This window comes from Ahaetulla prasina, chromosome 3 (genome assembly GCF_028640845.1).
Source record: "Ahaetulla prasina isolate Xishuangbanna chromosome 3, ASM2864084v1, whole genome shotgun sequence".
In the NCBI taxonomy this organism is placed as follows: Eukaryota; Metazoa; Chordata; class Lepidosauria; order Squamata; family Colubridae; genus Ahaetulla; species Ahaetulla prasina.
In genome coordinates, this window is record NC_080541.1 from 63133924 (window position 1) to 63153423 (window position 19500).

Sequence of the window (19500 nt, forward strand, 5' to 3'; positions counted from 1 at the left end):
ATAAAGCCCTAGTAAGACCACATCTAGAGTACTGCATCCAGCTTTGGTCACCACATTATAAAAAATATGTTGAGACTCTAGAAAAAGTGAAATAGATAGCTTCACCACCAGATGGATTCGCAACTGGCTGACAAACCGTACTCAACAAAAGTCCTTAATGGGTCTAAGTCTACATGGAGCCGTTGGGTGAGATCATCAGTGGTTTCGGGTGAGATACCAGCAGTACGCTGATGATACTCAGCTGTATTTTTCCACCCCGGCCACCCCAATGAAGTTGTTGAAGTGCTGTCCCGGTGTTTGGAAGCCGACGGGTCTGGATGGGGAGAAACAGGCTCAAGCTTAATCCTCCAAGGCGGAGTGGCTGTGGATGCGGCACCCGATTCAGTCAGCTGCAGCTGCGGCTGGCTGTTGGAGGCAGTTACTGGCCCCAAAGGATAGGGTGCGCAACTTGGGTGTCCTCCTGGATGATCGGCTGTCGTTTGAAGACCATTTGTGGCCGTCTCCAGGAGGGCCTTCTACCAGGTTCGCCTGGTTCGGCAGTTCGCCTTCCTTGATCGGGATGCCTTATGCACAGTCACTCATGCGCTCGTTACCTCTCGCTTGGATTACTGTAATGCTCTCTACATGGGGCTCCCTTGAAGTGCGCTCGGAGGCTTCAGTTAGTCAGAATGCAGCTGCGGGTTATAGAGGAGCTACCCGTAGCTCCCATGTAACACCGCTCCTGCGCAGACTGCACTGGCTGCCTGTGGCCTTCGGGTGCACTTTAAGGTGTTGGTTATGACCTTTAAAGCGCTCCATGGCTTGGGACCTGGGTACTTACGGGACCGCCTGCTGTTACCACACGCCTCCCACCGACCCGTGCGCTCCCATAGAGAGGGACTTCTCAGGGTGCCGTCCGCCAAACAATGTCGGCTGGCGGCCCCAGGAAGGGTCTTCTGCTTGAGCAGGGGGTTGGACTAGATGACCTACAAGGTCCCTTACAACTCTGTTAATCTGCTAAATCTGTTAAAAACTAATTTCTGTTTTGTTAGCATAAAATTTTTATGCTTGAATCAAACTAGTGACTTTTTAAATGCAGCTTTCATAAGATATTGTGAAAATATTAATTTCAGGACAGTGGACCAATAATCAAACTGATTCATATTGGATCTCCTTAGATGGTTGCAAGATGCATTCATCGGCACATAAGGTTGTGAATAACCTTTTCATTCAAACAGTGTGTATGATGTACCAGTTCCGTCTGTTAACAACTTCGACATTTTTCTAGTCCTGTGAATAAATCAGGTTTATTTTTAGTCTTGTTTTGAATTACTTTACAAATATATGTTCCAGGCTTCCTTCATTCTTGATGCAATTTTATCCACTGGAGACATTCATTATTCTTCCTTCATTTTATGAATATTGTTTTCAACCTAATGCATTCAGCAGTCTAACTTTCTTAAGAGCAAGCACCTGGTCTTCCATTCATGTGGAATTACATGACAAATTGTACAATGTTAATGTTCTGAGTTATATTCCCTGTGTGCTTGAATAGAAGGCTACATAGGTACTTATCACTTTATCTGTAAAAAGTGTATGCATTTCTGTATTTCTTTATTGTTTCTGAGCTTCTCACTATTTTGTTCAGCACTTTGTACTTATAATACTCTCAAATGAAGCACCTCAATAGCTCATGTTGTTTTATGCTGGTATTAAATAACTGTCAATGAAGATTCTCAGTCATCCTCAGTCATTCAGAATTGTCTGAAAGTTGAGTCATGGCAACTGCACTTATTATTGATTCGAAACATTTAGCTGCTTAGAACAAGTTATTTGGATAAGCAACGAAACATTTCAAACCAATAAGAAAATTAGTCCATGACTCAACTTCCAGACATATTAAATAACTGGATACCATTCACGTTACTTCGTACTTTCCAGATTGTTGTGATCCAGGCCCAAGTAGTAGTAAGAAACTCAGTCCGTGAAAAAACAAACAAACTTTATTCGAACAGCTGAGAATTACTTCATTCCCAGAGTCCTTCAACTCAAATTAAAACAAATGCCTCCCAACACAAATTCCTCAGTTCTATCACAAACCTTGGTCCAATTAGGCAAACTGCCAAAGGCCTTTCTTGGCAAACGTTCACAAGTCACAACAATAAAGGCAAGACATAGACGAAGCAGTAGATGAAGCAGAAGACGAAGCTACCAATGTTGTTTTCTGGCAAAGCTCAAACGCCGGTGCTGGTCTGTTTTAAGCCTTATGGGAGGGGCCAATCATCTCTTGGCCCTACTCCCGAGTTGTCCTTTTTGCTTGAGCTGCCCTTCCCTTCTGGCAGCTCTTCTCATGCGTGCATTAGGAACAGGCTCCTCCTGTTCCTCTGCCTCAGTACTATCAGTCTCTGGAGGCTCTGGAGTCCTCACTTCACTTCCTGATGGCCCTGGCCTCACCTCAGCCTCATCGCTGTCCGACTCCGTTGCCAGTTCTGTAGGCTGCTGATAGACCACAACACTGATATGTAGCCTTTAGAAGGCCAGATTCTGAAGATGAAACTCAAATACTTTGGCCACCTAATGAGAAGGAAGGACTCTCTGGAAAAGAGCCTAATGCTGGGAAAGATTGAGGGCAAAAGAAGAAAGGGATGACAGAGAATGAGGTGGCTGGATGAAGTCACTGAAGCAGTAGGAATGAGCTTAAATGGACTCCAGAGGACAGGAAGGCCTGGAGGAACATTGTCCATGGGGTTGCGATGGTCGGACACGACTTTGCAACTAACAACAACAAGCCAAAAGAACAGGGAAAAAGACTATGGTGGAATGGAAGAATATGCATTAAAATGCACATATGTATAGCTCACTGGACTGTTGTATGGTGTTTTGAGTGATCCTTTTCAATCCCTTAAGATGAGAAGTCCCTTAAGCAGAAGCTTCTTTCATGTGGCCTTTATCAGATTATTTTATGTAAACTAGGCTGATCTTTAAAAAACCGAGTGTGCGAGGATTATTCCAAATTGAGCTGCAATATATTTTGAATCAACTGCCTAGTTTTTGTATGTCATCAAAAACAATATATTGAAGAAACATGGCCCCCTATATTTTCTCCCTGATTTACTCAGACTATCACCAGGTTTTTACCAAGGCTCATTCTAGTGCACACACACACCCCTTAAGTGCTGTCGCAGAGTAGATAGTTCAAACTCCTCATGTCTTATCATTTCTGCCCCAAGGGATACAAGAGGTAGATTTTGATAAACCCTGTTAAATTGATAAATTTAATTAATAAATAAAAATATTGCAGGTTTTATGCTTAATTGCATTAAGATATATAATATTGGACTGAAGCAATAAACTGGTGCTTTCTTAAAAATTCTGTTTCTTAAAAACAAGCTATTTTTTAATGACTGGAAACTCATACAGTGATTTCTTCGCCTTATACATGGTGCCCTTTTTGATGTCTTTTGGGTTCTACATCTGTATGCTTTCATTTGGTCCTTTGTAGTGCATTTTAGCCCATTTTATCATTTCTTCACTTGTTTTTCTTCTTCCTCATATTTCAACAAAAGTTTATACATTTTAGCAATAGCATTATCACTATTAGTACATAGTTTTATTCCAAACTCAGTCTTACATTGTTCCAATCCATAGCATTTCTTATCACTTAAAATATTTCTAATTGTACATAAGAAAACCATTGAAAAGTATAGCTTTCTGTTGTCAAATCATCACTTGGTTTGATGTTTTTCATTTTCCTGTGACTTCTGACTTTTCATCAGGAACAATCACAATGTAATTTTTTTTTTAGTTTGAAGAAAAAAATTGAGCTAACCTAACATGATTATAATATGCTGAACATGATGGTGTATATAAGGAAGTTACGGCCATCAGGAAATAAACTTATGATTAATGTCTGAAGAATCTTTCCATTTTTTTGCTCCTTGGTGATATCTACCTTTCTTCTCTTTGTCTTCTAATAGCTTTCATTTTGTGTCCTTTATGGAATATTTTTTAAAAACCTATGCAACATCCTTTATCCAGAATGGAAGTTCCTATTGTTTTGTATTTAGTGAATAAAAAAGGAAGCTGATTTCCCTATTTTCATTTGATAATATTTTAAAATTTACTATTGGTTCATAATGTAATTTCCCTAAATAGTTTAGAAGTAAACATTAGACAATAAAAAGCATTAAGTCAGAAATATATATGGAAAGTAGAAAGAATAATTTGGCATTAGACACTTCTAAAGTAAAATGTCAGTAATAAATTTTGCTATTACAAAGGAGCTAACATGAATGCAAATATTTATTTATTTTATTTATTTATTATTCGAATTTATATACCGCCCTATCTCCCAAAGGACTCAGGGCGGTTTACAGGCATATAAAACATCAATATCAATATACAAATTAAAATAATCCTTAAAAAACTTATTCTAGCGCCCGAATTATTAAAAATAGAAATATAAATATCAAATATAAATATTAAAATCAATTTAAAACCCCTCTAAATTTAAAAATCTAAGCCAGTCCTGCACAGATGAATAAATGTGTCTTGAGCTCGCGACGGAAGGTTCGAAGGTCAGGAAGTTGACGGAGTCCTGGGGGGAGTTCGTTCCAGAGGGTGGGAGCCCCCACAGAGAAGGCCCTTCCCCTGGGCGTCGCCAACCGACACTGCCTAGCTGACGGCACCCTGAGGAGTCCCTCTCTGTGAGAGCGCACGGGTCGGTGAGAGGTATCTGGTCGCAGTAGGCGGTCCCGTGATAACCCGGCCCTATGCCATGGAGCGCTTTAAAGGTGGTCACCAAAACCTTGAAGCGCACCCGAAGGCCACAGGTAGCCAGTGCAGCAGCAGCTAAAAAGCCAATGGAATCCTAAATTGCATTAAGATACATAATATTGGACTGAAGCAATAAACTGGTGCTTTCTTAAAAATTCTGTTTCTTAAAAATTCTGTTTCTTAAAAATTCTGTTTCTTAAAACAAGCTATTTTTAATGACTGGAAACTCATACAGTGATTTCTTCACTTGTTTTCCTTCTGTGTGCATATATGTCTATTCAAATGTTTCTCTATAGTCTAAACTTCCAGTGTGGGATATGCAAGATGGTACATGATTTCCAAATTTGATTCTTTAGTTTTATTTGCAACTGTACTTTGACCATTTCAGTTTCAATTTCCATTTGCTAGACCATTGCCCAAAGTTATTTTTACCATAGTAGTACAGATAGAATCTTCCCTCTACTTAGTTTGTTCTGAAGACCTTTTTATTACACAAGCATTTAAAATAACGAATAGATTTTCTAGTCTTGACCCATGGGGTTTGAAAATAGCAGGAACAGTTGTTGCACTTTAATCAGATTGATTCTCTATTCAATTCCAAGACTTATTATACTAATTGGCAGTGGCAATAGAATACTTAAGCATATAATGTAGTAGTTGTTTAGGAAGATCTAACTTCAAATGCCTACTTGACTGACTAGACTTTGTATTTCAACCTAACTCATCATATAGGAAGGAAGGTGCTATGAACTGAAGTGACAATGCATCACTTTAAAATTGAGTCCTTAGAACAATTGTGACTAGAGTATATGGGAATTCTATTCATGTTCCAAGCATAGTAGAAAATAAGGGCCTGTACTGGATTTCAACAACTCAGATACATATCAGTTACTTATGTATATTGTGATTAGCATGAAGAATAAATTAGAGGGAAAGGATCAATATGTAAAAAGTACACATCAGAATTTGGGGGTAATTGCAAATTTATTCATATCATCTGTTAGGTTAAAATATTGGCATTATTACACTGAAGTAGTAGTCTCACTGAAGGTGCTGTTCCTTGGACAACATTTATACCTGTAAAACTGTGACTTAACATTTGACTTAAGCAAAAGATTTCTCTGTCAGGATGATGAGAAAATTGTACATGTAGGAATTATCTCAGTGAATATTTTTACAGTGGTTTATTTTGAGTACTTTGTTAACATATTGTCATGCAAGTCTAGTTCGTTAAGAAATTGTGATGAAAAGTATTTGGGATGATCTGAAGAGCAGATTCACTACTGGCTAATATAGAAGCTTATTTGAATGGAAAACTATGTACAAGATGCTTGAAGTCATTAGAAGCTCATTGGAAGGTTTCAGTTTTAGCTCTTTTAACATGGCACATTTTGAGTGTACAATGAGAGTGTACGATGACAGTTTATACTCTCTAATAGTGACAGGTGTTAGAAGCACAAAGATTTAATGTACCTTATAATGAAGTTGAAACCTATAAAGAATTTGGCACATGCATTTGTAGTTAGGAATTTTTTTAAAGGTACCTATTTATAACATTATTGCTTATTACTTTTAATGCTTGCCTCCTTTGATTTCTAAATTAGAGTAACATCTAGTAGGTGGAAGTTATGCTAGAGGGGTTCTGGTTACCATATTAGGCAATTCTTAATGGCAATGTCCTTAGAAGCTGACCTATGATTACAATCCACAGTTTTGCTGTCATTTAGCTAGAGGGGACATGTGTTACTGTCATAATCAATTGATGAGATTGGATGGATGACTGAATGATGAAACTGCGGGCTGGGTGTTTAGCTTGATAACTTGTCTGTGACAAAATAGCAGAATGGATGCATGGGCAGCATTTCTTCCATCATACTTATCCTTAAGATAGAGTTATTTGTGGACTTTGACAGTCTATAATGCTAATTGAGATTAACATGAAGAATAAATTAGAGGGAAAGGATCAATATGTAAAAAGTACACATCAGAATTTGGGGGTAATTGCAAATTTATTCATATCATCTGTTAGGTTAAAATATTGGCATTATTACACTGAAGTAGTAGTCTCACTGAAGGTGCTGTTCCTTGGACAACATTTATACCTGTAAAACTGTGACTTAACATTTGACTTAAGCAAAAGATTTCTCTGTCAGGATGATGAGAAAATTGTACATGTAGGAATTATCTCAGTGAATATTTTCTTACAGTGGTTTATTTTGAGTACTTTGTTAACATATTGTCATGCAAGTCTAGTTCGTTAAGAAATTGTGATGAAAAGTATTTGGGATGATCTGAAGAGCAGATTCACTACTGGCTAATATAGAAGCTTATTTGAATGGAAAACTATGTACAAGATGCTTGAAGTCATTAGAAGCTCATTGGAAGGTTTCAGTTTTAGCTCTTTTAACATGGCACATTTTGAGTGTACAATGAGAGTGTACGATGACAGTTTATACTCTCTAATAGTGACAGGTGTTAGAAGCACAAAGATTTAATGTACCTTATAATGAAGTTGAAACCTATAAAGAATTTGGCACATGCATTTGTAGTTAGGAATTTTTTTAAAGGTACCTATTTATAACATTATTGCTTATTACTTTTAATGCTTGCCTCCTTTGATTTTCTAAATTAGAGTAACATCTAGTAGGTGGAAGTTATGCTAGAGGGGTTCTGGTTACCATATTAGGCAATTCTTAATGGCAATGTCCTTAGAAGCTGACCTATGATTACAATCCACAGTTTTGCTGTCATTTAGCTAGAGGGGACATGTGTTACTGTCATAATCAATTGATGAGATTGGATGGATGACTGAATGATGAAACTGCGGGCTGGGTGTTTAGCTTGATAACTTGTCTGTGACAAAATAGCAGAATGGATGCATGGGCAGCATTTCTTCCATCATACTTATCCTTAAGATAGAGTTATTTGTGGACTTTGACAGTCTATAATGCTAATTGAGATTAACAAAAGCCACGAGTATAATCACATTTTCATATTAATAAAGCTAACACATGTTATAGTATGTCTCATTTCTTGGTAGTTTTTCCTCTGTTCTGCTGTGACAGAAGTAAAAAATATTAGATGTGCTTTTTTGAAAATTCAGGAATGTATTTTCTCATTAACTGTTTAACAAGACATTTTTTAAAACGATAGTAAACCAGATATTTTGCTTATAAACGATTGGTAGCCTCTTTTTGTTGAAGGCCTATCCGCCTTCAAACATCTGTTGAAACAAATAGTTCTGCAGAAAACTAATAAAATGCTTGTCTAGTGACTGGCAGCTAGGCATTCCAAAGCAAAGGGATTGCTTCAGAGAAGCCATGCTTTCACATTCATAGCCCTTTCACTGCTCATGGAAGTGGGATCCTAAAAAAACGTCTGCCCATATGGACTGGGAAGATTCTACACAGAGGAGGAAATTTACTCTATATAGAACTATATATAAGGCTTAGTTTTCTACTTCTTCTTTTTGACCCATTCATTATTCCTTTAATATTTTTATATGGCCAACTGATCTCAGTGCACTACTTTTATACCGACTACTTTTTATCCCATTAATTCAGCACAAATTAATTCTTGAGTTTATCTTTCTTTGTTTGTTGAACCGTTTCCATTGCATTCAACTTTTTATGTTTCTCAATATATCCAGTCCTTGCAGAAGCATATTTTTACATGCAACCATTTTCACTTCTTTGATAAACTTTTATTCTTCACAACAAATCTTACATTACCCACTTATTTTATACTAGCATTTGTAAAATTTAAAAGTCTTCATTTTCCCATCACACACAAATCAATCTATCTATCTATCTATCTATCTATCTATCTATCTATCTATCTATCTATCTATCATCTATCTATCATCTATGGTATCTATCTATCTATCTGTCTGTCTGTCTATCTATCATCTATCTAATCATTCATTCCCCATTTTCCCATTCAAATTCACTCTGATCTTTGACACAGTAATTTTCAGATCCATATTCTTTGCGGCATCTTAAAATCTAACACCAACTGCAAATCATTCAAGTTCTAATCTAAGGCAACACCAGTTTATTTATGTACAACAGTGGTGGGTTGCTACCGATTTGCCCTGGATTGGGTGAACTGGTAGCAGTGATGGTGGGAGGCTCCGCCCACCCACCCGGACGCATGCACGAGTGAACTGGTAGCAAACTAAATTGAAACCCGCTACTGATGTACAATCATATGTATACCAACACAGTTCTAAGAGTACCCGAAACACTGATGTAAGAGCTGGTTCTCAGACTGATAAAGATACAATAGCTATTATATCAACAATCAGCTGTAAACTTCTTCACTATCAGCAAAGAGGTTTTTTTACAAGTTCAGAAAAAGGCTTTGAAAAAGAAAATCAGAGAAACTACCTAATGTGCATCAAGATATTTTGGATTTAAATTGAAAATAGCTCACTTGTCGAAATCCCTGCATCCCTTCCCCTTTCATCTCAACAAACATTGCCAAACAGAACTTTGTGAATATTGTACTTGGAAAATAAATCATTTTTTGTTCAGGCAGCTGCCAAAGAGCTTGTCTTTTCCTTATTCATGTATCCATCAAACAAGGAAGGGGGCTATCAGACGTGCTTATTCCTAATTCCTGTTCATTGTTGAAAATTTGCTAAGTATTCCATTTATTTTCACACATGCTTTACTTCTAAATATATACCGCTATTACACATTCAGCAACCAACCTTCAATTCATGCAAAACACTCCATTAATTTAAGCTTATTCACTTTATCATATGCGTTTAGTATATCAACAAATATGTAATTTTTTTCTCACTTTCATATATTTCTCAATGACTTGTCGACAAGCTAAAATGTAGCCTGCCTGTCCCTTCCTAGAATAAAACCATATTGTGGTTCCCAAATTTTGCTCATTGTCAACTGTTGAAATTTTTGAACAGAATTCTGCTAAATACCTTCCCTGGAACATTTAACAAAGTAATTCTACTACATTCCATTCCCCACTATCCTATCAGAGCTGAAGAAGCTTCTTGGATGAGAAGTGAAACGTCTTCAAAAGAAAAAACAAGAAAGTCCAATTCCCTCCTGAAAAATCACCTTTGGGACAACCATGACCTGGATGACTGAGAATCTCTACAGACTTTAATTCTACTACAGTTTTTTTCCCATTAATTCTCCCTATCTTTGCCTTTATAGAGGGGGAACAATCATGACATTCTCCTAGTTGCCAAATTAATTAACATGGTAATTAACCATATGTTTAACCCAGTTTTTATATACAAGCATAACCTGTCAACTAAAGAACAGAGCCCCTGGGTCATAGTCAAGATCACCACTCCCCTCACAGACCTTGACATTATGGCTGTAGGATTTGAGACCTTAAATCTGGAATAGGATAGCAACCATTCCCAAAACTCAGCAGGTTTGGTAATGCATGCCAGATCGCTCAGTCACCTCTCACCAATCATGGATAAATATAATCTCAATACAAATAGATTAGGCCTTTACCAGCAATATCTTGAGAGTAACGTCATTGATGATCCAGGCTTTCAACCAAGCACGCAGCAAATTACTCTTCCATTAAAGCCTTCCCTAAAGTCCCCTTCAGTGCTTCTCCCAACCTGTCTTGTCCAGAATAAATTGTCCTTCTCCCCAATGTTAACTACCTCATATGTCCAGCCTGGGGTGAAATCCAAAATTTTTCTCTACCGGTTCTGTGGCCGTGGTTTGGTGGGCGTGGTAGGGGAAGATATAGTAAAATCTCCATTCCCACCCCACTCCAGGATACTGCAAAATCTCCATTCTCTCCCATGCTGGGGGAAGGATATTGCAAAATCTCCATTCCCTCCCTACTCTGGGGCCAGCCAGAGGTGGTATTTGCCGGTTCTCTGAACTACTCAAAATTTCCGCTACAGGTTCTCCAGAACTTAAGGGAACCTGCTGGATTTCACTCCTGTGTCCAGCCCTACCTTTGCTGCAAGCCAGTAGGACCTCAGTGGCTTCAGTTCATCACAGGCCCAAATGTAACCATGCTTACAATAAGAATAGAACTGTATTTTTAAAAGCTCTTTCAAACAGGTCATATTCCATAAAAATAAAAACATTTAAACCAAATAATCTATCAAACTAGATAATATTCCCCTTTTATTTTTCACTACTGTTTTCATTTGCAAAGGAATAAACAGTTGTAAAATACTGATTCAGTAAGTTTCGGAAAGAGGTTAGAGAACATTTCACAAAGCTTCTAATACTGTCATATGGAAGCAGTGTTCCTGCTTGTTGGAAAGATCAAAAGTTTAAACTGCTCTCCTGCACTGTAACATGTTGTATTAACAGCAGATTCATTTATTTCCTAATTAACAAAAAGTGTTCTTTTTATTTAAGCCATCTGGCCACAGAGCATGTTGTTTAACTGCTTGCTGTTACAGTTTGGAGCCACAGAGATGGGAGAGGGGAATGTTTTGGCTCTTATTTTGGCTAGCGACTAAATCAATGCTGTAGGTGTATTAACACACATGCTTGTCATTGCAGCATTTACTAGTTATTGATCGTCCATGTACACACACACACTCTCTCTCTCTCTCACACACACACACACATTTCTTTTTACAGGCAAAATACTTTTAACATTGACAGTTGGTTCATGCCACTCGGCAGTTGCAATTGAATGCTGCCGTTCTCTTTCCATATCAACGGTACTGTCTACAACAAATATTTTTCAATGACCTTTTGCTCTAGACACTTGGGCACATTATGTATACAAAAATTACTCTTTTGTCATGTCTTCATTCATGATGTAGTATAAAATATTATGCATACTTATATTTATACTTATATTTATTTAGCTATTTGCTAATTCTGAAAGTTTGTCCATGGGGTTGCGATGGGTCGGACACGACTTCGCAACTAACAACAACAATTCTGAAAGGTCTGCAGCTTTCTATTGATCCTCTCTTGATTGCTTGATGTATACAGCAGCTATGCTTACTTACCTTGCATTGCACCGATAAAAGGAATTCTGGCTGGAAATCTGATTTTTAAACTACAGACATACCCATTATAGGTAGTCCTCAACTTATGACCATAATGGTGCATGGAATTTCTGTCATAGATTATGATGGTCATTTGTCAAGGCACTCATGTAACTGTTTAATAGCGGTTGTTAAGCAAATGATGTATCCCTATGGATGGTGGTTTTTTTGCCAGAAATTGGCCCCAAAGGCCAAAAACCAGAAAAACAACTAGTAAACCACAATCATCATGACCATGGAATGCAGCAGCCAGCTGTGAAGGTGACCTGGTTGCCAAGTGTCTGAAATGCTGTCATGTGACCATGGGTGTGTGTGCATTTGCAACTGTCGAATGTCCAGAGTTGGTTCCTAAATAGCTTTTGGGGATGGGTTCATTGTAAATTATTGGTTGCAAGTCAAGGACTACCTGTATATATTTATGAGACTATAAATAATTATACTTTCCAATTGATGTATTTTGTTTTTCCTTAACTTCTCAAAGAGAGACAATTTATTGTAGTGGTTAAGACATCAGACTAGAAGCTGGGTGACTGTGAGTTCTAATCACTGAGCTGTTGATAAACTATTCAGATTGACGAGTCTGTAGCGTTAGACAGCCAGATGTGATTTTAAGGGCTTCTTGTGTTATTTAATCCTCTTTAAGCATATATTGCTTCAACAATTGTCTGGGTTCTGTAACCAGATTCCTGATTCCAAAATGATGAATAGTTTTCCTAGGAAGCACTGAAAGCAAAAGACTTGTTTCCTGTATAATATGCAAAGATTGAAGTGTTTGGCCATATCAATTTTCTCTGAAGCTCAACATTTTTCCATAACATGACGTCTACCTCAGTAAGCTAGGAAACTGACATTGTTCCTACGGTGTTGTTGTTCATAGTCATCTTGCAGTTCCTGTTAAAATGCAGTGCCCTGCTGCATTTCTCTTATCTTCCATGTTTTTCCTCCTTGATTGTACATTTAGTAGCTGTTGAATGTGCTCTGTTGCATTGTTCCTCTGAAATAATTTTGATGAATGAGTCTATACTATATTATTTTTATTGTAAGACTTCTTTACAAATATTTGTAGAAAGTTGCCTGTGATTAGCATCATTTATTTTCTTTTTAAATGGACTTGGCATTTATAAAATTTGGGAAAATATATACTTGTATTTTCCTCTGTGAAAAGATAATGCTAACGCAGCAGGAGAGGAGAGCAAATATGATACTGGTTTGGCTGTAGGTTGATTATTTTCCTTTGATGTGAAGGAACAGCATCATTCCTGCAGTTTAATGTGGAAGGAAAAGTCAAAATGTAGGACTAGTTTTGTTTAATTGAAAGTCTGGCTTAAAAATCCTAAATGGTTTGCCTTCACACTCACTCTCCTTTTTAGTATAAATTCCCATCTAGTGTTGGTGTTTGAGTCATGGTATGTGGGTGTACTTTTAATGTGCTATCATTTATACTAACTTTTCTGGTCTTTTCTCCTTAGGTAATTGAATTGCCAAATTGTACAATAAGTCTCATCTTATAATGTATTAGGAAACAAAACAGCTATATTCTATAAAGAATTTACAATATATTATCAGCAACAAGCGATCTAGTTTTCATGTGTAGTTTAAAATTGATCTGACCAAATGAAGTATATAGTAGCAACTAATCAGTTATGAATGTTATCTCTGTGTGTGTTATATTATAGTCAACACACACACACACACACCAGGGGCGGATTTCAAAACCCGTCGCTTCCAGTTCGCTCACATGCGCAGAAGCGTCCGAGCAGGTGGCCAAAGCCTCCCGCCACCACTGCTACTGGTTCGCGTGATCTGGGGTGAACTGGTAGCAACCCACCACTGATACACACACACACACACACACACACACACACACACCCCTGTCAATTAACTTTCATTGTGATATCTTGAAATAAAACACAAGAAGAGCCCTACTGGATAAGGCTACAGATCCAACTGGATTCTAAAAACATTCCAACCATATTTACTATATTTTAGTTTTCAAATCCACAGTCTTTCTAGCACTTGACTTTTAACAATAAGTCTCTGCTGGTTTATATTTTGATAAAACAATGAAGTGGAGCAGCTATTTTGCAAAATGGTAAAATTAAAATTGACTCCCTGGTTACAGAATGAGAATTTAACAAAACAAAAGAAGTATTCTTGTGTTGGTTTTGTCCTCTATAGATAAAGTGAAGAGTTTTCTACAAATACTCATTCTAGAGTATTACTTTAATATTACATATTCCATCTCTTTAGTTTAAGCATTACAAAATCTCATCTAAATTTTAAATCCTAAATCCTAACATTTGAGTAAAGGTTCATTATGAACATAACATTATTATGAAGTTGTGGCCCCTGTCTTTGGAATAGCAGCCCTCATGAAGATACCTTCAGCTCCCATTCCTCAAATGTGCTGGAAATCTCTTAAAACATGACTCTGTTTCCAGGCCTGGGGTTAAAGTTTCTGTGGAATCCATGGCAATTTTTCTTGTTGTTTCTGAGTTTTATTTATGGGGTTTTGTTCAGATGGTCATGATTCTTTTACATTATACATCCTTTCAAATAAGGTAAGCTGTCCAGAGTCTTTTTGGAGTTGGGCAGCTCAACATCCAATAAACAAAACCAACCAACCAACCAATCGTAGTTTAAAGAAATGTTTTACATAAGGCCTAGTTGCTGCTGTACCAGCATAAAATAATCTAGCTTGATTATTTTCTTACTTGACTATTTATCTACTGCTTACTTGGTAACTACTCACTCAATTTTAATTTGTTTCTCTTCTAATTGCAGCTCAGAGCTGTGGAAGATTTATCTTAAATATGTATCCTAAAGTATGTACACCTGTTTTTTGTGCATATGATAGCTAACGCACATACTAATTTGCTAAACAGTCCTATTTCTAATTATACAGAAGCAACAACTATACAGATCATTCTGCATAGAATAATAGAATTGAAAGGGATCTTGGAGGTCTGCTAGTTCACGATGGCAGGAAACCATATATCATTCTGGACAAGTGACTGTCAAATATAGACAAATGGCTGTCTTAAGTATGCGTTGAATAAAACAAAATTGAAAGTAATAATAGAGATCATGAAAGTTTGCAGCTAATAATATTACTTCCTGTTCTTGGATGCTTTATAGTCCAAGAAAACACATAATTGTAGCAAGCCAAACATCTGGCTGTTATTTGAAAGAATTTGAATTTAGATATATACTGTTCAAAAAAAATAAAGGGAACACAAAAATACTGTAAGTCATCCTAGATCTGAAGGAATGAAATATTCTTATTAAATACAGTACATTGTGTTGGTTAGGTGTTCCGTTTATTTTTTTGAGCAGTATATATACATTCTGCTCTACACTTAGGAAAGAAAACTGAAAGCAGTAACTGAGCAACCTGGCATATATAATTTTAAATGTCTGGAGAAAAACTATTTCTAATTGTATTTGCTAAATAATAAAACTAATAATGTTTACTGCATAGGAAATTTCTAGGTTTGTAAGGGCTTAAAATTAATTTGGATGATTTATATTAATATGCTTGTTTAGAATGAGGAATGTAGCAACCTGAATTAGATTAAAATTGCCTATACTTTTAAAATGATAATCAACTTCTGTGAATTTTAGTTAGGAAATGGTATATAGAATACCGTTTTTATTAGATGATTTACCTCTAAAGTTCCTGGCACATAACGATAACAGGATATGACAAACACAGCCTTGAGAATTTCCTCTAGAATTCTAGAGAGGGATTTCCAGTAAGACTTGCTCATTTTTTTCTCAAATGTCTGGCTGATCACTTGAGGGTGACATATGGTAGGAACATGCTTTGAGGGACAAGCCTCCTGTATGGCAAACAGTACCATGCAAAACAGACAGATGGTGGCTTATTCAACCTTGGAAAGTTGTTTAATCCTACATATTGGCAAAGCCTAAGTATAGAGAGACGGAGAGAAAGCTATACAACCCTAATGGCATCTGAAACAAAGATGTGATAAAATGCTCACAAACAGCTTTGTACTTTGAATGTAACAACGTTCCTCTGGTATAATAAAATAGAACAACCCTGTTTCAAAATATATATAGCAAATAGCAGCAAATATAGTCTGTTGTTCGAAATTCATATTAAAGGTGCATGTTTGAAAAGACATTAATTTGAATTGTTCAATTGCTCAGCAGAGGGATGCATTTTTTAAAAATCTATTCTCATTTACTTGTTTGCTAATTATACTTTACTTTCTCCCAATCTTTAGTATTTTATTATATTTTTTCTTCGCATGGTTGATTGATTGATTATGTACTATTATACATAATCTATGCAACTGCATAGATGGATTTTCTCCATAACAATCTGTCCCTAACTTGGTTTTTCCATCTTTAATGGTGCAACTGCCACCATTACAACAGAGTCTGTGCTGATGGTTTTCTTCTCTTTTCTTCTATCTTTTACCAGCATCATCACTTTCTTTAGAGAACAAGGTCTTTACATACAGGTGGTCCTTAACTTACAACCACAATTGGGACCAAAGTGCTAAGTTATATGATTGTTCAGTGAGTTCGCCTGATTTTATGAGTGTTTTGCCATGGTTGTTAAGTAAATCCAATTTCCCCCATTGGCTTTGCTTGTTGGAAGCCAAGGAAGATCAGGAAGACCCTGGGATTTTGCAACCATAATAAATACATGCTGGTTGCTAAGTGTCCAAATCACAATCACTTGACCGCTGTGAAAATCATAAGTTGAAGAACTAGTTGTAAGTCACTTTTTCCAGTGCCGTTGCAATTTCAAATAGTCATTAAATGAATGGCTGTAAGTTGAAGACTATCTGTAATGTGTCCAAAGTAGGATAATTTGAGCTTGGTCATTTGTACCTTGAGCTAGAACTGTATGTTGATTTATACAGTAATCCACTTGCTTGGTTTTTTTGGCTGTTCAAGTATTCTCAGGAGTCTTCTCCAACACCAAAGTTTAAAAGCGCCAATACTCTTTCTATCCTGCTTCTTCATTCCTTCTATAATATGTAATAAAAAACTATTGTGTGCAAAATAACATACAATTTTGGAATGTATGTAAAAATAGTAAAAAAAACTAGCAAGCCTGTTTAATTTTTTCTAATTATTTTTTAAATATTTAAAAAACTTGAATAATGAAACCTATTACTCCTTAGCAATTATGACATAATAATTAAGAATAATAATTAGTGAAAGGAAGTCAAATAGATCTTTATTTCCTTGTGTAGAAAAAAATGTACTATTTTTATCCTCTGAGCAGTTGTTAATTTGTCTTGAAAATCCATATTTCAGCTGAGATCACAATAGAGGTTTATCAAAGTCTTGCTGGAGAAGAATTCTTGGAAACTTAAAACAATTTTTGTCTGTTTCTCTCCACAGAATAACTGAAATTACTGGCTGAACAGGATGAGTATTAATTAAATAGAATTCAAAGTTGCACTGTGGCTTCCTGAAACAATTGTGGTGAGTAACACGATTTATATGTTATATATATATATATATCTCACTTTCTATGGGAAAAAATTATCTTATACTTTTTATTTTAAGTGGCTGCATTTCTGTCAATGACATTTTTCCGCCCCCTCATCAATAGTGTTTCTTCTCCTAAATATTTCCAAATCATACATTAGAAATGCTGTGCTAAGATTTCAAAATATGGTTGTTTTAGAGGAAGTAATATGCAACATTTTAATATTTTAAATGAAAAAATTATAATATCTCGTGTGTTTTGATAAAATCAGAATATATACTGAACATACAATAGATTTATAGAAATGATAGCTAACTTGCTAATTCAGCTAAATTATCGGAATGAATATAAATGAGTGAAATTAGTAATTACAAATAAAATATAGCAAAGATATAATAAAAAACCCATTAATGCTGTAAGCCTGGCCTCGGTTTATCATAATTAAACTGAACTAGATGACTCATGACCTCTTGGCTTATTGTTTCAAAGATATTTCCTTACCAGATTTCTCAATGCCTTCAGCAATGATAGAGTTTATAATGAACTTGAAAAGTTTTTAAAAATTCAGGGAGATATTCAGAGATACATCTACTATATATTCAGAGGTATACTTATTCAAAATAGCATATATTGTATTATATAGCACAGGAAATGTTTCATGACATACTATAAATTGCTTTATGATGATTTTATGCCAATATCAATTCTATGGGAGTCATTTTGGATGCATTCTCTTAGTTAGCAAATTTGATGTACCTGGGTTAAAAAAAATTGCCTTGTGGTGCACCACTTTGCCCAGTTAAAAGTTACAGAAAAAAGAGTTTTAGTAGCATAGATTGCTAGGTAGATGACAGGTATTATATGTTACCATCAGGTAATCAGGTTTTTTAGATATAGAAATTATTAACTGGCTGTAGTTCTATGCCAACTTTTTTTTTCAATTCTTCATTTTCTGTGAAATCACCCTATCTGCCTAAAATGAAGACAGTATTATTTTCTTCATACCATTAACAAAGAAACAAAAACTCTCCAACTATGAATAACATATTACAAAACGCACTGAAAGCCAATGTAGTGTAGAAGTTAAGGTATTGGTCTATGCCTGGGGAGACTACAAAGATCTCCCCTTTGACCACAGATCTTACTAGTCATTTGTTAGTCTTTTCAATATCCAATGCATCTCAGGACTACAATGCCAATGAGATAACCATACTGCATGATGAGATTAACAATAACCATTCTCAGTTGGATACTAGTTAACTGTAAAAGATCCAGAAGATGCCGAAGGAAATGCTGGGCAGATGATATAATATGAATCAAATTAAAGATACAGGATTAACTGCAAATGATTTGAGTATTGAAGCAGTTGGAAAGCAGCTGAAGATGTCTTCATCCTGTGATAGATTGATTTGGACTGATTTTGGTTGTATCTATATCTCCTGCATGGCTATAGCTATATCTATTTTTTTTAAAAAAATATACTATGCCAGAATAATAACAAAACATTGAAATGTTGTGAGATCATACATGACAGGGATTTCAGTAATCTTACATAAGTAAGTTTGGTAATACTTTGTTCTTCAGGCCAACATGGAAAATATGTAATCAAAGATGAGTAGCATTTATGGCTACTGGCCTGTTTGGTGAATATGACTCAGTTGGGCTACTACAGGTTTACTTATATCATAAGTGTGCGTGTGTGTGTGCATGTATGCTCATACATTGGAATGATAGGCTGCTTTGTCGTTCACATTTGCAAAGTGATCTGCTTAGGTTTTCACAATACCTAATCAAGATCAAAGGTAACACTATTCAAATTAGTTTTTCATTTATAGTTGCCCATAGGAGATACTGTCAACTATTTTTAATTTGTCTGTGGCAAAAGCCAACGATACAAAACTCAAAACATTTCATTTCCAGTTATAGTCTTAAATAAAACTAAATTAAAACTAAACTAAACTAAAAAGTACCATTAAAAGATGGCATTGCAGCAACTTCCTAGTTGCTTTGCCCAATCTTTCGTCTCTGAAGAATTTTGGGACAAAATTAGGGACTTCCACATTGCTCCAAATAGAGGAGGAACTATATAAAATGAAACAAAACCAGAAACTCTGGAAAGTAGTGGAACTCTGTCTCCAGAGAACATTTCAAGAAGTAGAATAGAATAGAATAGAATTTTATTGGCCAAGTGTGATTGGACACACAAGGAATTTGTCTTGGTGCATATGCTCTCAGTGTACATAAAAGA

At 36.1% G+C, this 19500-nt stretch overlaps 1 protein-coding gene across 1 annotated transcript in view; it reads left to right on the forward strand.

Annotated features, from left to right (window-relative positions):
• Positions 1 to 19500, forward strand: part of LDLRAD4 (low density lipoprotein receptor class A domain containing 4) — a 314691-nt gene that overhangs the window by 26694 nt on the left and 268497 nt on the right. The window contains exon 2 of the mRNA XM_058174746.1: positions 17162 to 17245. The gene's annotated coding sequence lies outside the window, so the exon portion shown is untranslated. The remainder of the gene's footprint in view (positions 1 to 17161; positions 17246 to 19500) is intronic.